General features: G+C 40.5%; 1 protein-coding gene across 1 annotated transcript in view; it reads left to right on the top strand.

Annotated features, from left to right (window-relative positions):
* The window catches only part of BNC2 (basonuclin 2), a 2,846,732-nt gene that overhangs the window by 2,658,070 nt on the left and 175,389 nt on the right, over positions 1-13,273 (top strand). The gene's annotated exons all lie outside the window — the stretch shown is intronic.

Below are 13,273 nucleotides of genomic sequence, written 5' to 3'. Positions count from 1 at the left end.
TAAGTAACACTGTTTAATCTCATTAAAACCTTGAGAGAGCACAAGTGCATTGTAGATAAACTGAAGAAGGCTAATGTGCTTAGAAGAGTCCAGGAAGATAGCAGTTTGATGTTGAGGAATGAACTGTATTAAAAATAATTAGAACTTAAGGACTTTTTATGGACTGCACATATGGTGCTCAGCTGACTCCAGAGTTCTTCAGGAAGAAGTTACACATAATTCTTAGATTATGGACTGTTAGTAGCACCTTCTTACTGTCTACAACATACTGGGAAGGTAGTAATCACTTTAAGAAGACTGAAGAGAACTATAGTGGAAGCACAAGTGTTTTCTTCAAATGTTATAGGTGTTATAGCCATTTATGCATCAGCAAATGTCACGACCATTAGTAAACAGAACTAAATAATTATCTTCATTAATATCTTGTTAGAGCACATTATATAGCCAAGGGGTATTTTACCTCTGTACCTCCACTATCTGAATTTGGCATCTTTCAGCTAAACATTATTTAATTTTATGATTTTTTGGAACTAGTATTGAACTTCCTATTAGCTAAAGATGCATCTTAATGTTTTACAACTTTGCTAAATATATAGCAAATCTAATACATATAGTTTAAATGCAGCATGTGAAGGGAGGTCACAACTTGCGAAGTAACAATAGCACTGGCATTATCTATATGTAGCATGAATAATTCTCCAGATATTTGCTGCTGTTATACCACATTATGAACATACGCAGAATTCCTGATTTTTAATATTTCACAAACCAAGCAACAAAAGATTGTCTGACATCTTTCAGAAGGTTATGCTACAAAAGACAAAAGTATACAGATATTTAAGGTATACCATCAATAGTTATTCAAGCATTAATGTTTATATGGCTTTTTATAAAACATGAAAGTTTTTCATATTTTAATATTTTAGAAAATCATTAAAAATGTCATGGTATCTTACAAAAAAGTAGCATTGTGATGAACAAAACTATTATGGCCCATTTATGTTTTTTTTTTTTGTTTGTTTTTTTTACAATTGAACTCATTGGTATTTTTATGAAAATGTTATCTTATTTTCATATTTTAATATTTCGCATACCATCATTTAAAAAAAAATGCATAACATTATGTAAAATGTCCCCTCACCATGGGGAAAATTTATTCTATCTAGTTTGAGAAACTAATTTTTTTTTAGTAAAAAATTTGGTTTAGTAGTTTGTTATATCTGAATAAAAATATACTGAATACTAAGTTAATACTTTTCTGTAGATACATTTATATCGAACAGCTTTGGTGTTTAGAATTTTACTGGCATTTATTTGTTTACAACATGATGATTATGCTTAATTTTGCTTAAAAAGTGTAGGATTAAACATTACCAATGTAGAACAGAAAAGTGTTGGAAATTTCTTCTGGCTTCTGGGGAGGTAGTGAGGCAGAATATAAGTCAGTACAGTGCTGGTGTTCATAATTAACAGTCAGTGTGTTAACGTGCAATGTTGTGACATGGAATGACAATGTATCCTAAATAAAACTGTAAGGCACATGTTGTGCTATTTAGAGTCGTCCATCTGCAGTATAGAAGTCAAGGTGTGTGAACAAGTGGAAATAAGGAAAAAAATGTCAGAAAAGCCTGTTGAGTCAACATTAAATAAGCAGAATGTGTGAAATGCATAGGTGAAACTGAAAGAGATAATTAAAGAAATACTGGGTAGAAGAAAATAAAAGTAGACAGTATTACTGTAACCTGTGCTGCTCAGTTAAGGAGATTAAACCCCTGCAGAAAAAAGGTTTAATAGCTGCGTCATTTGCTGGAAATTAACTGATAGAGATGCATGAGGGGGAGGCCATTACAGATGAAAATAGTAATGGATGTTAAATAGTGGTGCTTTAATCCATGAAATGCATGCTGAGTTAGCATTGTTCATATTTCACTTCATTGTCCCAAAAAGGTAAAAAAAGGTAAACAGTTGAAATTCACGTTCCAGGACTTTCTGTAATCTCCTGTCATCCATCTCATCCTGTGCAACACTAGATTTGGTGACACTGACCTTCACAGATGCTGAATTTATCATAACGTCTGTGAGTCTTTAAAATGACAGCTCACCACAGGTCAGGCATATGGAATTTAGCATTAGCCAACATATAATCATAACAAGATGCTGTGTGTTCTCTGATGTTTTCAAACATTTTCATAGACATGTTAATCTTAGGTCTTTGGCTTTGCATCTGGCAAGATTGTTTTCTTGGAACAACTGTGAGTAAACAGTAACTATTTGTAAGAAAAGCTGTGATTGAGAAATGGAAGATAAGTTTCTTTCTACACTGCAATCGCACTTTTTTCTGTGTAGAGTAGAGAGCTGCTGTTCGAAATAATTTGCTAATAATTACCCACATGATGAGTGCATTTTGTGCTACTTTTGATACCAGCTTGGTGCAGCCATTGCAGAATTAACTTCACTAAATCAAATTGAAAATGTCTGTCTCCATTTAGAGGGATGGTCAAATGAACATGGTTTCTTCAGCCTCAGAGTAGAGCCAGCCCTTAAAACAAAGAATTACTTTCTGTAGAAAATACTATTTGTACCGAAGTTCTAGGGTTATATGCTGTTATTGACTTTATTAAACCCTCTTGCTGGAGTATATTCATTTAGTGACAATTTAAAGGTGATTTACTCAGTGATGCAGGGTGTTCTATAGTTTCCTAACCTGATATGAAAGGAAATGGAAAACCTGACACTTTTTTAAGTAAATAATAAAAAATGTGTATTTGACAATGTTGGAAGGGACTTTGAATTTTAATTATTTTTATTTACCTTTCACTCCTTGCTTTTGGAGCTACTCATGAAATGCTTGGTTTAGCAGTCTTCAAAAAAAAATAGGCAAGTTTTTGCATACCTTCATTTTTTGTGTCAGTCCTAATGTCGACAGTCATATCTCTCAAGTGTCCTGAAATTTGCAGAATGTCCAGATTGTTGCCTCATTTTGTTGGGCTGCCCTTCATAAAACTAGTGGCATCCTGACAAATCATTGAAGACTGAAGTCAGTAATTAATGACAGAGATTTCCGTTTCCGACTCCATAGAGTTCAGAAAATGCATGCTAATGCAACACCCACTGTTCTAGCAACTTTCTAAGTTAATAAATGCAGTATTTAATATGCATCTCAATTTTGGGACTTTGCCTGTCCACCCCACATTACTTCTGTCCTGAGTTCTTGAAATAAGACATTGAGAAATGTGTTGACAGCTTGTGCCTTGCAGCTTTCAGAGCCTTTCATATTTTCTTCCTGTGACACAGTTCAGCTCTAATGATGCTCACAAGTACATTCCTTCTTTAATACAGCACAGCAGCTGCTTGCAAATTGTATTATGCAGAAGACATACTTTAGCACTCCTTGGACATGGAGGACAGGAGATGAGTTTCAGGCCTTCATACCCTTTGTCAAACTTTTCTGTTCAGTTTCTGCAGTAAAATATTTGTTTGTTTCTCATTTGCTAATTGGGTTGGAAGGCTGCTCCTTTGGTACCTTTATGGCCATAATAACTTGTTCCATGAAGACATGAGTAAATACAGGTGGCTAGGTAACAGGCCAACGTGTTCAGATTCTTGAAAGATAATACTTCTCAGTCTTCCATTGTAAGCATACTCCCCATTGTACAGTAAAGGAGACTGAATCCAGTTGTGAAGTCATTGATTTGCAAGAAGCAGTGCAGATTCCATCCTAGCTCTGGAAGAGTGCATCCACTTTGAACTTGCACAGATGTTTTCACAGATATTCAAGTGGTTATGAGAGATTGCCAGTACTGTCTGCTTATATTTTGAAGATTTGGAGAAGTCATATGGTATGTCTTAAGATAAGTGTTGTAACAGTGCAGGGTACAGAGATCACTGCTTCTTACTATTCAGATTTTGTATTTGCCTGGCTGTTCTCCATGTTATGCCAGGTTTGACTAGAGAGTGACCGTCACCCCCATCTCTGAACATTACACCAATCTGGTTTCGTTACTGAACACATTGATCTTTGTGTCTCAGTGAAATGTCTGGTCTATATATACTCACCCGGTCTGTTTCCATCACAGACTATGTGGCACACTACTGGCTACAGGCTTTTCCTGTGGGAGTGCCCTCCCAACTTTACTCATTTGATTCTAGTTAGTCATCCAGTTTCTTGTTCAACTCACCATTTTGAACTTCACTCCCATAACACAGAAGTGTAGGTAAAATGGGGTGAGATGCGTATTCACCCTGGGTGCAAAGTGTTGGGAAGGCATGGTCGGCCATTAGTTGAAGAGCTAGCTGGTGTGGGATGTTGGCTGTGATATCAGCACAGGACATTGATTGAGCCAACTAAGCCTGTGCAATAACATTTAATTTCCCTTCCAACATCTTGTTGAACTCCTAGATGCACCTCATCCACAAGGCTGAACTTGCCTACCTCATCGGTGATCATAGAATTAGATTAAATTGGAATTTAATGACTTCTGTCACATTAGGCTATACTGCTGTAAGTCTGAAAGACAACCAAGATTCAGAAACTTCACTAGTATACCCCATATTACTTTTTATGTAACTCCCTATACCAGAAGTGAACGCTGTCAATTTCTCAACTCTTATTGTAATGCTTTATCAAACATTGTCTTAGAATAGATGAAATCCAAACAAGAAAAGGTTAAAAAAGGAACAACTCAACAAAATGTATACTAAATAAATTATATTTTACTTCAAACATTGAAAAGACACTACATGTATTGATATGATAGACTTATCATGGAACTAATAAATCAGGACGTTGAGAACCTCCAAATACTGGACCCTTCTCAGTTTGGACTCCTCAAGAGCAGGTCATGCTTACTTAACCTGTTGGATTTTTTTGAAAATGTAACCAAGGCAATGATTGAAGACAGAATGGTACATACAACTTACCTCAACCTGGCCAAAGTTTTTGACACAATTCCCCACTTAAGCAAAGTTGAAAAGCTAAATAAACTAGGAATACATCCCTATGTCACCTGCTGCATTACCAACTGGCTCACATGTAGGACACAGAAAATCAAAATAGGGTAGGTTACACAAAGAGGCCAGTCACCAGTGGAGTCCCCCTGCTGGTCTGTGCTGGGACCTCTCCTGTTTGAATTCTCAAATGACTTTGCCATCCTGCAGAAAGGTTTGTCCCGAATAAATGACTGGTGGCAAAATCATGGACTGAAACTAAATGCAAAAAAGTACAGTATTTTTTCCTTTGGAAAGTCCTCTATCCTAAAGACCTACCACATTAACAATATCCGCCTAAGAGCTAACCCAGTTGTTTGGGATTTGGGAACTTATGTGGACAGTGACTTGTCTTTTGTCCAACGTGTGTTCATTGTTGTAAGAAAGCCCTTTTACACTGCACAGCTTGTAAACAAATGGGTTATGTCTAAATCTTGGGATGTCATTGTCCCCCTTTACTCATTAGGCCAGTCATTGAATATCATGCTCCTTTTACAGTAAGTTACAGTAAGAGACTGAGTCACAGGAAGAAAAATAAAACTGATTCAGATGTGTTGAGTTTCATTTGGTGTTGGTAGAAACAGTCCAGGATTGCTGGACTTAAAGGTTATCACTGGATGCTGGACACTGGCAACAAATAAATTTTGATAGAGGTATCACTAGACATCATATATTCATTCATTCTCTGATTTTCTGCTTAATCCATTTCAGGATCACTTTACAGATGGTGCCTGTATCAGCGCCTACTTGATGCAAGGCATGAGAACTAATCTTGGATAGGTGTACCACCACATTGCAGAACATGCCCACACACACAGGCTGCAAAGACATTTTTTCAATTTGATGTTATACCCGCTCGCCTATAACACATCTTGGGCATATGGAAAAAAAAAACTAGAGAATCCAGTAAATCCCCACTTGGACTCAGAAGGAACACCCACTGAGAACTGAGTTGTAGCATGAAGTGCTGAGACAGCAGTGTTAACCAATGTGCCACCGTGTCAACTTTACTAGACACCAATGAAATATGAGTGATGTTATGTGGAGAGAAGGTAAGCTGTTATTACTCACATCACCATAATTCTGCAGTGGGTCCTAATTACAGCTGGACACCTTTAAAATATTACATAGCTATGGGACAGCAGTTTTAGGGTAAGGATTATATTGGTTACCTTAGAGCAAAATCAGCAGCTTATGAATGGTAGTTACAGGGTGATCTCCCATCTCACAAGTAGGGGAAGTTATATTGTTTTTTAGTAAGAAAACCACAAAAGATCAGGGTAACGTCGATCAAATAAATGGTACTTTTAAATCGAGAAGAGCAGTTAGTATTTGGAATAATCCAAACGCCTTGTACATATGCATAATCAAGTTAAAGTAATCATGATGGTTATTTTAGCTCCCAAAAAACATAATCTCATAAGTTTACAGCTACCAATGCAGACTTTTTCTTTAAGTCTCTCTTCACTTATCATAAGTGCTCAGTTCTTTTCTTATGGAGGACACAGGTGAAGCAGTAAATTTTGTTTACCTATCAAACACATCATCTGTCAGATATTAAAAACAATTGCAGTATTTTGCTGACTGAACTAATTCAACTCGGGTCACCATACTGCATAGTTTGCAGTTTTTTCCCTTTTATAAGCAGTAAGAGAGAACATTGTATGCTTTGGATTTCTCCAAGACCAGTAAAAGCTTAGCAATACATACACATAGTAAGTTATTGCATTTTTATGTTGTGACTGTGGTAAAGTCCAGGATACTCTGTTGAACATTAAGCAGCTGGCATAGCCCTAACAAGGTAGGTGCAGCTGTGCTTCTTTTACGTGTACTGTTTACCTGGTTAGTTGAAACGCAGTAGAAGACACTGGCTGGCTGTTATACTTGATACTTGCTGAGGTGTATGCCAACTGTAAAGTTATTCCCTCTCTCATTAAGGCTGAATGCTAGATCCTTTTCCAGGTCTGGAAACAACCTCAACACCCAAGCAGACAAACATGCGTGTGCATAAATGCACCCACACACACATTAAAATCATGTTTATAGGCACACATCTTCTTGCCTGTACAATCCAGGCCTTTTAGGTGACATGCTATGTCCTAGCAGTTAAGAAACCTGAACACCCTTTTCCTTTCTAAGGCATGCATTAATGCATGCACTCGCACACAGATACACACAAACATACAAACACGCATTCTCTGTGAGAAGTCTTTGCATAAAATATACATCTGAGAGCTGTTTCTTGGCTGAAGACAAAAAAGTGAAACTAGCTTCAGTATTTTCTTTTTTAAAATGAGTAAAGTTTAGTAAATGAAGTTATGAAGAAGTGTAGAATACAATGCAGCTCTTCAAAAGCTCACTGGATGAAAAGGAATCGGCACCAACAAACAAAATGTAGCAGTCCCATCTAAAAAAAATCATACAGTGTGTCATAATGTACTCAGCATATGGGTATGTTTTCCAAAGAACTGCTTGGGGCAGCCATGGATGGAATTCTCAGATAAAACAAAATCCTCTGTGGTGGAAAACAGATATGAAGGCTTATAGACAACTGTGTAAATCTGTAAAAAATCTTTTTTTCGTGTGGAACTAAAATAATGTTTTTGGCCTAGCATATCATCATTTTGTGCATGCATCTAACGTTATAGTTTGATGCTTAATAGTACACGTTTGGGAGAATACTGCCGGTGTACCGCATATGGTTGAAGCTTTACATTTTAATCTTAAATTCATTGGGTTATGAACAGACATGTACTCCTATTTGTCTGTCAGACTTATGCATGCCATTATGATTCTTTGGCAGCTTTATGGCACTCATCTCTGGTTGTTTTGCAGATGTTTTGTGTGTCTGAACTCGCACCATACTAGGCTTGTAACAGCAAGGTGCAGGTATCAGTTAAGTGCAAGCTTTAGATATGTAGTAAAAATCTTTTAGGAGTTCCTGGAGTATTTCCCATTTCCTTAGCGTATCTTCATTTCCCTTTTTTCATGCTGCAAGTACAAGTCTGTGAAAGTGGTTTGTGTGTGTGTGTGTTTTTGGATTACAGACCGTGATTGCTTTCTCAAGAATGTTGTTTGTTCGTGGAGTGCATATGAGAATCATATTTGGATGATATGCTATGTTAAGTTGCTGCCGCCATGCCCTGTTGTCCCACTATTTTTTCTGTTTTTGTCATGTAGTTGCATGTACTGTGCTACTGACTTACCAGAGTTTCCGTACTGCACGGGCTGAGCATGTAAAGGAGCTTTAGCTCCTGAAGTGGTGTTTCATGACATAGTACTTGGCTCTGTTATGGTTGCATTTATAAGTGAATTAAAGCCATATAAGTTTCCTTGACATGTCTGAATAGTTATTGTGGTACATGGTGTCACAAGTGACCACAGTATGCAGTCTGAAAAAGTAAGAAAACTAAATGAAAAACAAATGATCTGATGTTGTTAATCTTCGTTCATTCCATACTGATGGGTTATCAGTTCCATCCTTGGAACTGTGCTGGCCATATATTTATTTTATTTTATTTATTGCATTTGTTTACTGGGAAAGTCCACTGGGCCAACATGAGCCCATTTTCAGTGAGGCCCGGGGAGAAAAGTTTCATATAAGTAAATAAAGTTACATTTTTAAAACAAATATAAATGTCGAATTTCTTTGGTAGATTCAAAGAATTAAACATAATTTTTTGTGGTAGTATAGAAACAACCTTGACAAGTATTTACAGTCATATTTAGCCCATAGTAGTTACATGAAGAGGAGACAAACATTTCATATGTACAAGTATTAACACTCGCACAAGTGTAGTGGAGGGAAACATTCATATATACAATAGTATAGAAACAACCTTGACAAGTATTTACAGTCATATTTAGCCCATAGTAGTTACATGAAGAGGAGACAAACATTTCATATGTACAAGTATTAACACTCGCACAAGTGTAGTGGAGGGAAACATTCATATATACAAGTATTAATACTTGCACAAGTGGAGTGACAATATTAGGTAAGGCAGTCAAGCTCGTGTCAACCAAAAACTCTCAAGCCAAGGTCCTACCCAGAATGCTGTGCTCCCTGTTACATCAGATCTCATTTGCATCGTTGCTGTACAGCCATGTCAAGCCACTTTCTCTCAGCTAAGTGAATAATTTTTGAAAGTTTATATATTGTTTCTACTTTACAGTTTTTCAGTCAGTTACTTGTATTATTCTCCTACCCTATCGTATCCTTATGACCCTCTCCCTTTACTCTCTTTCCTTTTATTACCCTTTTTCTTACCTTTGAGGTAATTCTTCATTACCATCATTGGTAATCCTTCTTTCTTTTTCTCTCTTCTTACACTTATGGGTAACCTTTCTTCTTGATACTATCATTCTTCTCCACATCATTATGTCGGATAAGAAAAGTAGTGTTGGATTTAAACAGTGTAAGGACTGCGGCTGTAAGTTACCACTTTCTCATGGCCATGACCTTTGTGTCTATTGTTTGAATGTCTCCCACCATACTGTGGATCCCCTGTGTGTGATTTGTAGAAAATTTTTGACCAGGACTATTGAGAGAAAGGACAAGTTAATCCTGAAAGGTCTCCTCAGATCTCCTTTCTGTGAGGCTGTCTGTGGGTCGGAGGGCTCAACCTCTCCTGCTAAACTCCGTAAGAGACATTCTTCCTCTTCCTCATCGAGGTCACTCATGTCATCTCCATCTGGAGATCGCAAGGAGTCTACTCATAAGAAAGTGAAAATTACTACTTCAGCGCTGCTACCTGTGACCCTTTCGGCTCTAGGCACGACACCGCCCCTGTTGACTTTTGCTCCAGCCATGTCCTCCTTATCTGTACCAGCACTGGAGTTCCCAGTGCAGACACGGCTCTGACAGTTCCGTCACAGCCCTTACCTGCACCGTCCCTGCAGGTACAGTCTCTTTCAGCATCATTGATGCAATCCCCTTTGGCCCTGCGTTTGACAATACTGTCCTCCACGGTGCAGACAGTTTTGGCACCGACATGCTCTTTGGTGCAGTCATTTTCAGCACCATCATTGTTACCAGTGCATACACCTTCCTTGATGGCGCCATACCCTTCGGTGAAGATGCTTGCCTTTACGGTGCAGACACCTTCGACTTCTATCACGCTGACTTCATTGGCACAGACTACTTCGGCACCATTCTCCTCAGTGCAGACATCCTCGGTTCCTGGCTCTGCATCACTTGAATTAACAAGGACCAATTACTCTCCTTCCTTGGATCCATTCATTGGTAGCTAATATATTAATTTTCTAGAAAGGGCAGAATCTCCCTCAGGTTTCTCTATGAGGTCGATCAGGAGCCTCTCTGAACAACATGTGTTGCTGCTTGTTGACCAGATGCTTGTGGCCAGAGGTCTCTCTCAGCCATCGAAACCTACGTTCCCTCCTTCAGGTGAACGTATTTCTCCTCAAACTCCAATGTACACTCCTCCTTCAACTTCCACCCAAGTATCGAAGCCCATTACTCCGACAGCAGCTTCCCTCCCTCCGACTCCATTAGTGGATCTCACTTTGGAGCTGGAGTCGTCCTTGTGGCCCTCGGTGCACTGGGCATCAGGATCTTCAGTGGCCAGTGGCTGTGCCATGGGGGAGGGTATTCTTGGTTCTATGCCAATTTTTTCTATGGCACCCTCCAGGAATCCTCCCTCTCTCTCACGCTTCATAGTCCTCTTGAAACTCCTGGTGTGGGGGTCGGCTCATTGGGGTGAGGTGTGACCCTGGATCTGAGGTTGTCATGCTTGGTTTTGGGCTCCCATCCCTCCTTGGGCGGGCTGGCCTTCCAGGACATGGAGGGGGCACTTGCCTCCACTGGCAAACCCCACATTTCGGAGTCCTCTCCACCTTCTGTGCCACAACTCTCACAAGTCTCAACCGCCAGACACCAGGCACAAAGGCCTCAAGTTTCTCCCCCTCAGGAGACCACCTCTTTGCAGTCTTCCCCAGAACCTCCCACTGAGGAAGTACCTCGCAAGGCTTCATGCAAGAGGAAGCACGTGGACTCCACTGAGGAGTCTTTGACCGAAGATATAGACTTTGATGATGGGGAAGGGTCCCCACGGTCACCCTCTGATGAGGTGTCCTTTGGTGACATCCTTGAGATCCTTAGAGGGGTTACTGGAAGCCCTCTAATCCTTCCTCAGAGGAATCTGTATTCATGCAGGCCTTTAGTGCCTGGCCCCCTACCTCCTAGGTTACGCCGCAGGCCGATGAGATTGTCCAGTGAGCATGGAAGGCTCCTGACACCACAGAAGCTATATGATGGAGGCCTAATAAGATCTTATCTCCCCCAGCTGAGCATCCCCATTGGTCACGAGGTCTTCCAGTACATGCCATGGTGGTGGTGGCAGCTGCAACCAAGAAGGACTTGGCAGAAGAGAGTCAAACTGTCCCTCTGCCCAACAAGGAGTCCAGGGCGATAGACTAGGGAAGTGTGTGTTTGCTTCATCGACCTTTGCTGTAAGGTCTTTGAATTAGTTGGCACACTTTACGAGGCTCCAGATGGATCTTATCAACCAACTCTCTGAAACCTTGGCAGGAGCTGTTTCTGATGATGTTCATGACAACGTAGCTTCTCAGATAGCCACCCTAGAGTCCATTTCCAATTCTTCCATGCATCTTATTTCTCACACAATGGAAGGAGCAGCTAGAGCGGCAGGCGCAGGTATAGTCACCAGATGACATGCCTGGATGTGCCTTTGTGACTTTGCAGACTCCTTTAAGGCTTCCTTCATGAAGGCCACAATCGGGGCCGCTTCTTTGTTTGGCCCTAAAGTTAAAGATACACTGGCAAGGTGCGAACAAGATGGCAAGACTCTTTCTGCCATCTTGTGTCAGACACTCCACTCCTCAACAATTCTACTCCAGAAATCAGAGGAGTGGGAAGATGTGACACAGGAAATCACAGGGCTGTTTCCATGACGCACATGCCAAGTTCTCACCTAGAGGCAGAGGGGGAAACTCCAATGTAAGATGCCCCTTTCAGGGCAGAGGAGGTCTGCAAAACAGGGGTTCCAGGGATTCTTTCTCTGGCCAATCCTATCAGCACTCCTGAAGCGTTGCCCAACTGCTCACCTCTGGAAGCGGTTGGGGGTAGTTTTTCCTTGTACCCCACTGCCTGGTGAAACATAACCACCGACTCTTGGGTACAACAGATAATATCTAGAGGCTATTGCATCCCCTTCCATTTTTGTCCAGCCTCATCCAGAGAATTACCCGACATTCCACCCAGTCAAAGGGAAGCAGCAGCACACGAAATCCAAAAGCTGCTACAAAAGAGTCATCCAAACGGTCTCCCCAGACCAGATAGGATCCGGTTTTTACTCAAGGTTCTTTTTGGTGCCAAAAAAGACAGGGGACTTGAGACCAATTCTGGATCTCAGCACACTGAACAAATTTGTAAAAACAGAGAAATTCTGGATGGTCACGGTTTAATCTAGCCTTCCTGTTCTGGAAGAAGATGGTTGGATGTTCTCTGTAGATCTTCAAGATGCATATTACCACATAAAAATGGACAAACGCTGAAGAAGATACCTCTGCTTCCACATAGGAGGCAGTCACTACCAATTTCAAGCACTGCCCTTCTGTGTCTCTACAGCCCCCAGAGTGTTCACCAAATGCATGGTAGTGGTTATCGCTCACTTGCGACTTCAAGGATTCCAGGTTTTTCCATATTTAGATGACTTGGTCCTCACCGTTCCCACCAAGCATCTACTGAAAGAAGCCCTACACTACACTCTCCTCACAGCACAATGCCCAGGAATCACTATAAACTTGGAGAAGTCCAACACGACCCCAGCACAGTCTTTAGAATTCATCGGGGTACTGTTGGACATGAGAAATTGCACAGCATCTCTCCTGGACCACAGACTTCAAAGAATAAGGCAACAGGTTCAGCCGCTGTTCTGTCACCACAAATCTTCCACTCAGTCTATACTCCAACTCTTGTGGTCAGTGGCAGCTTCGATCACCATTGTTCCTCTAGCCAGATTCCACATGAGGCTCCTTCAGTGGTTACTTCTCACTCCGTGGTTCTCTCTACAACATCCTTTGTCTTTTAAGATAAATGTAACTCAGAGATGCAAGCAAGATTTACTCTGGTGGCCATCTCGAAATCCCCAACAATGGTCTCACCCCTTCAGCCCCCATCAGCTGAAATCCACGGTGACCATTGACACCTCCCTGAAGGGGTGGGGGGGGCTATGTCAGGGAAACTCAGTCCAAGGCACAGACAGTGGCCGTTTTGCATATCAGTGTCCTGGAACTGAGGGCAGTG

The sequence above is a fragment of the Protopterus annectens genome, chromosome 2.part0 (assembly GCF_019279795.1).
Source record: "Protopterus annectens isolate FY-2018-M chromosome 2.part0, PAN1.0, whole genome shotgun sequence".
Lineage (NCBI taxonomy): Eukaryota > Metazoa > Chordata > Ceratodontiformes > Protopteridae > Protopterus > Protopterus annectens.
Note: the sequence above shows the minus strand (reverse complement) of the source record. Positions and strands in the feature narration are given on the sequence as shown.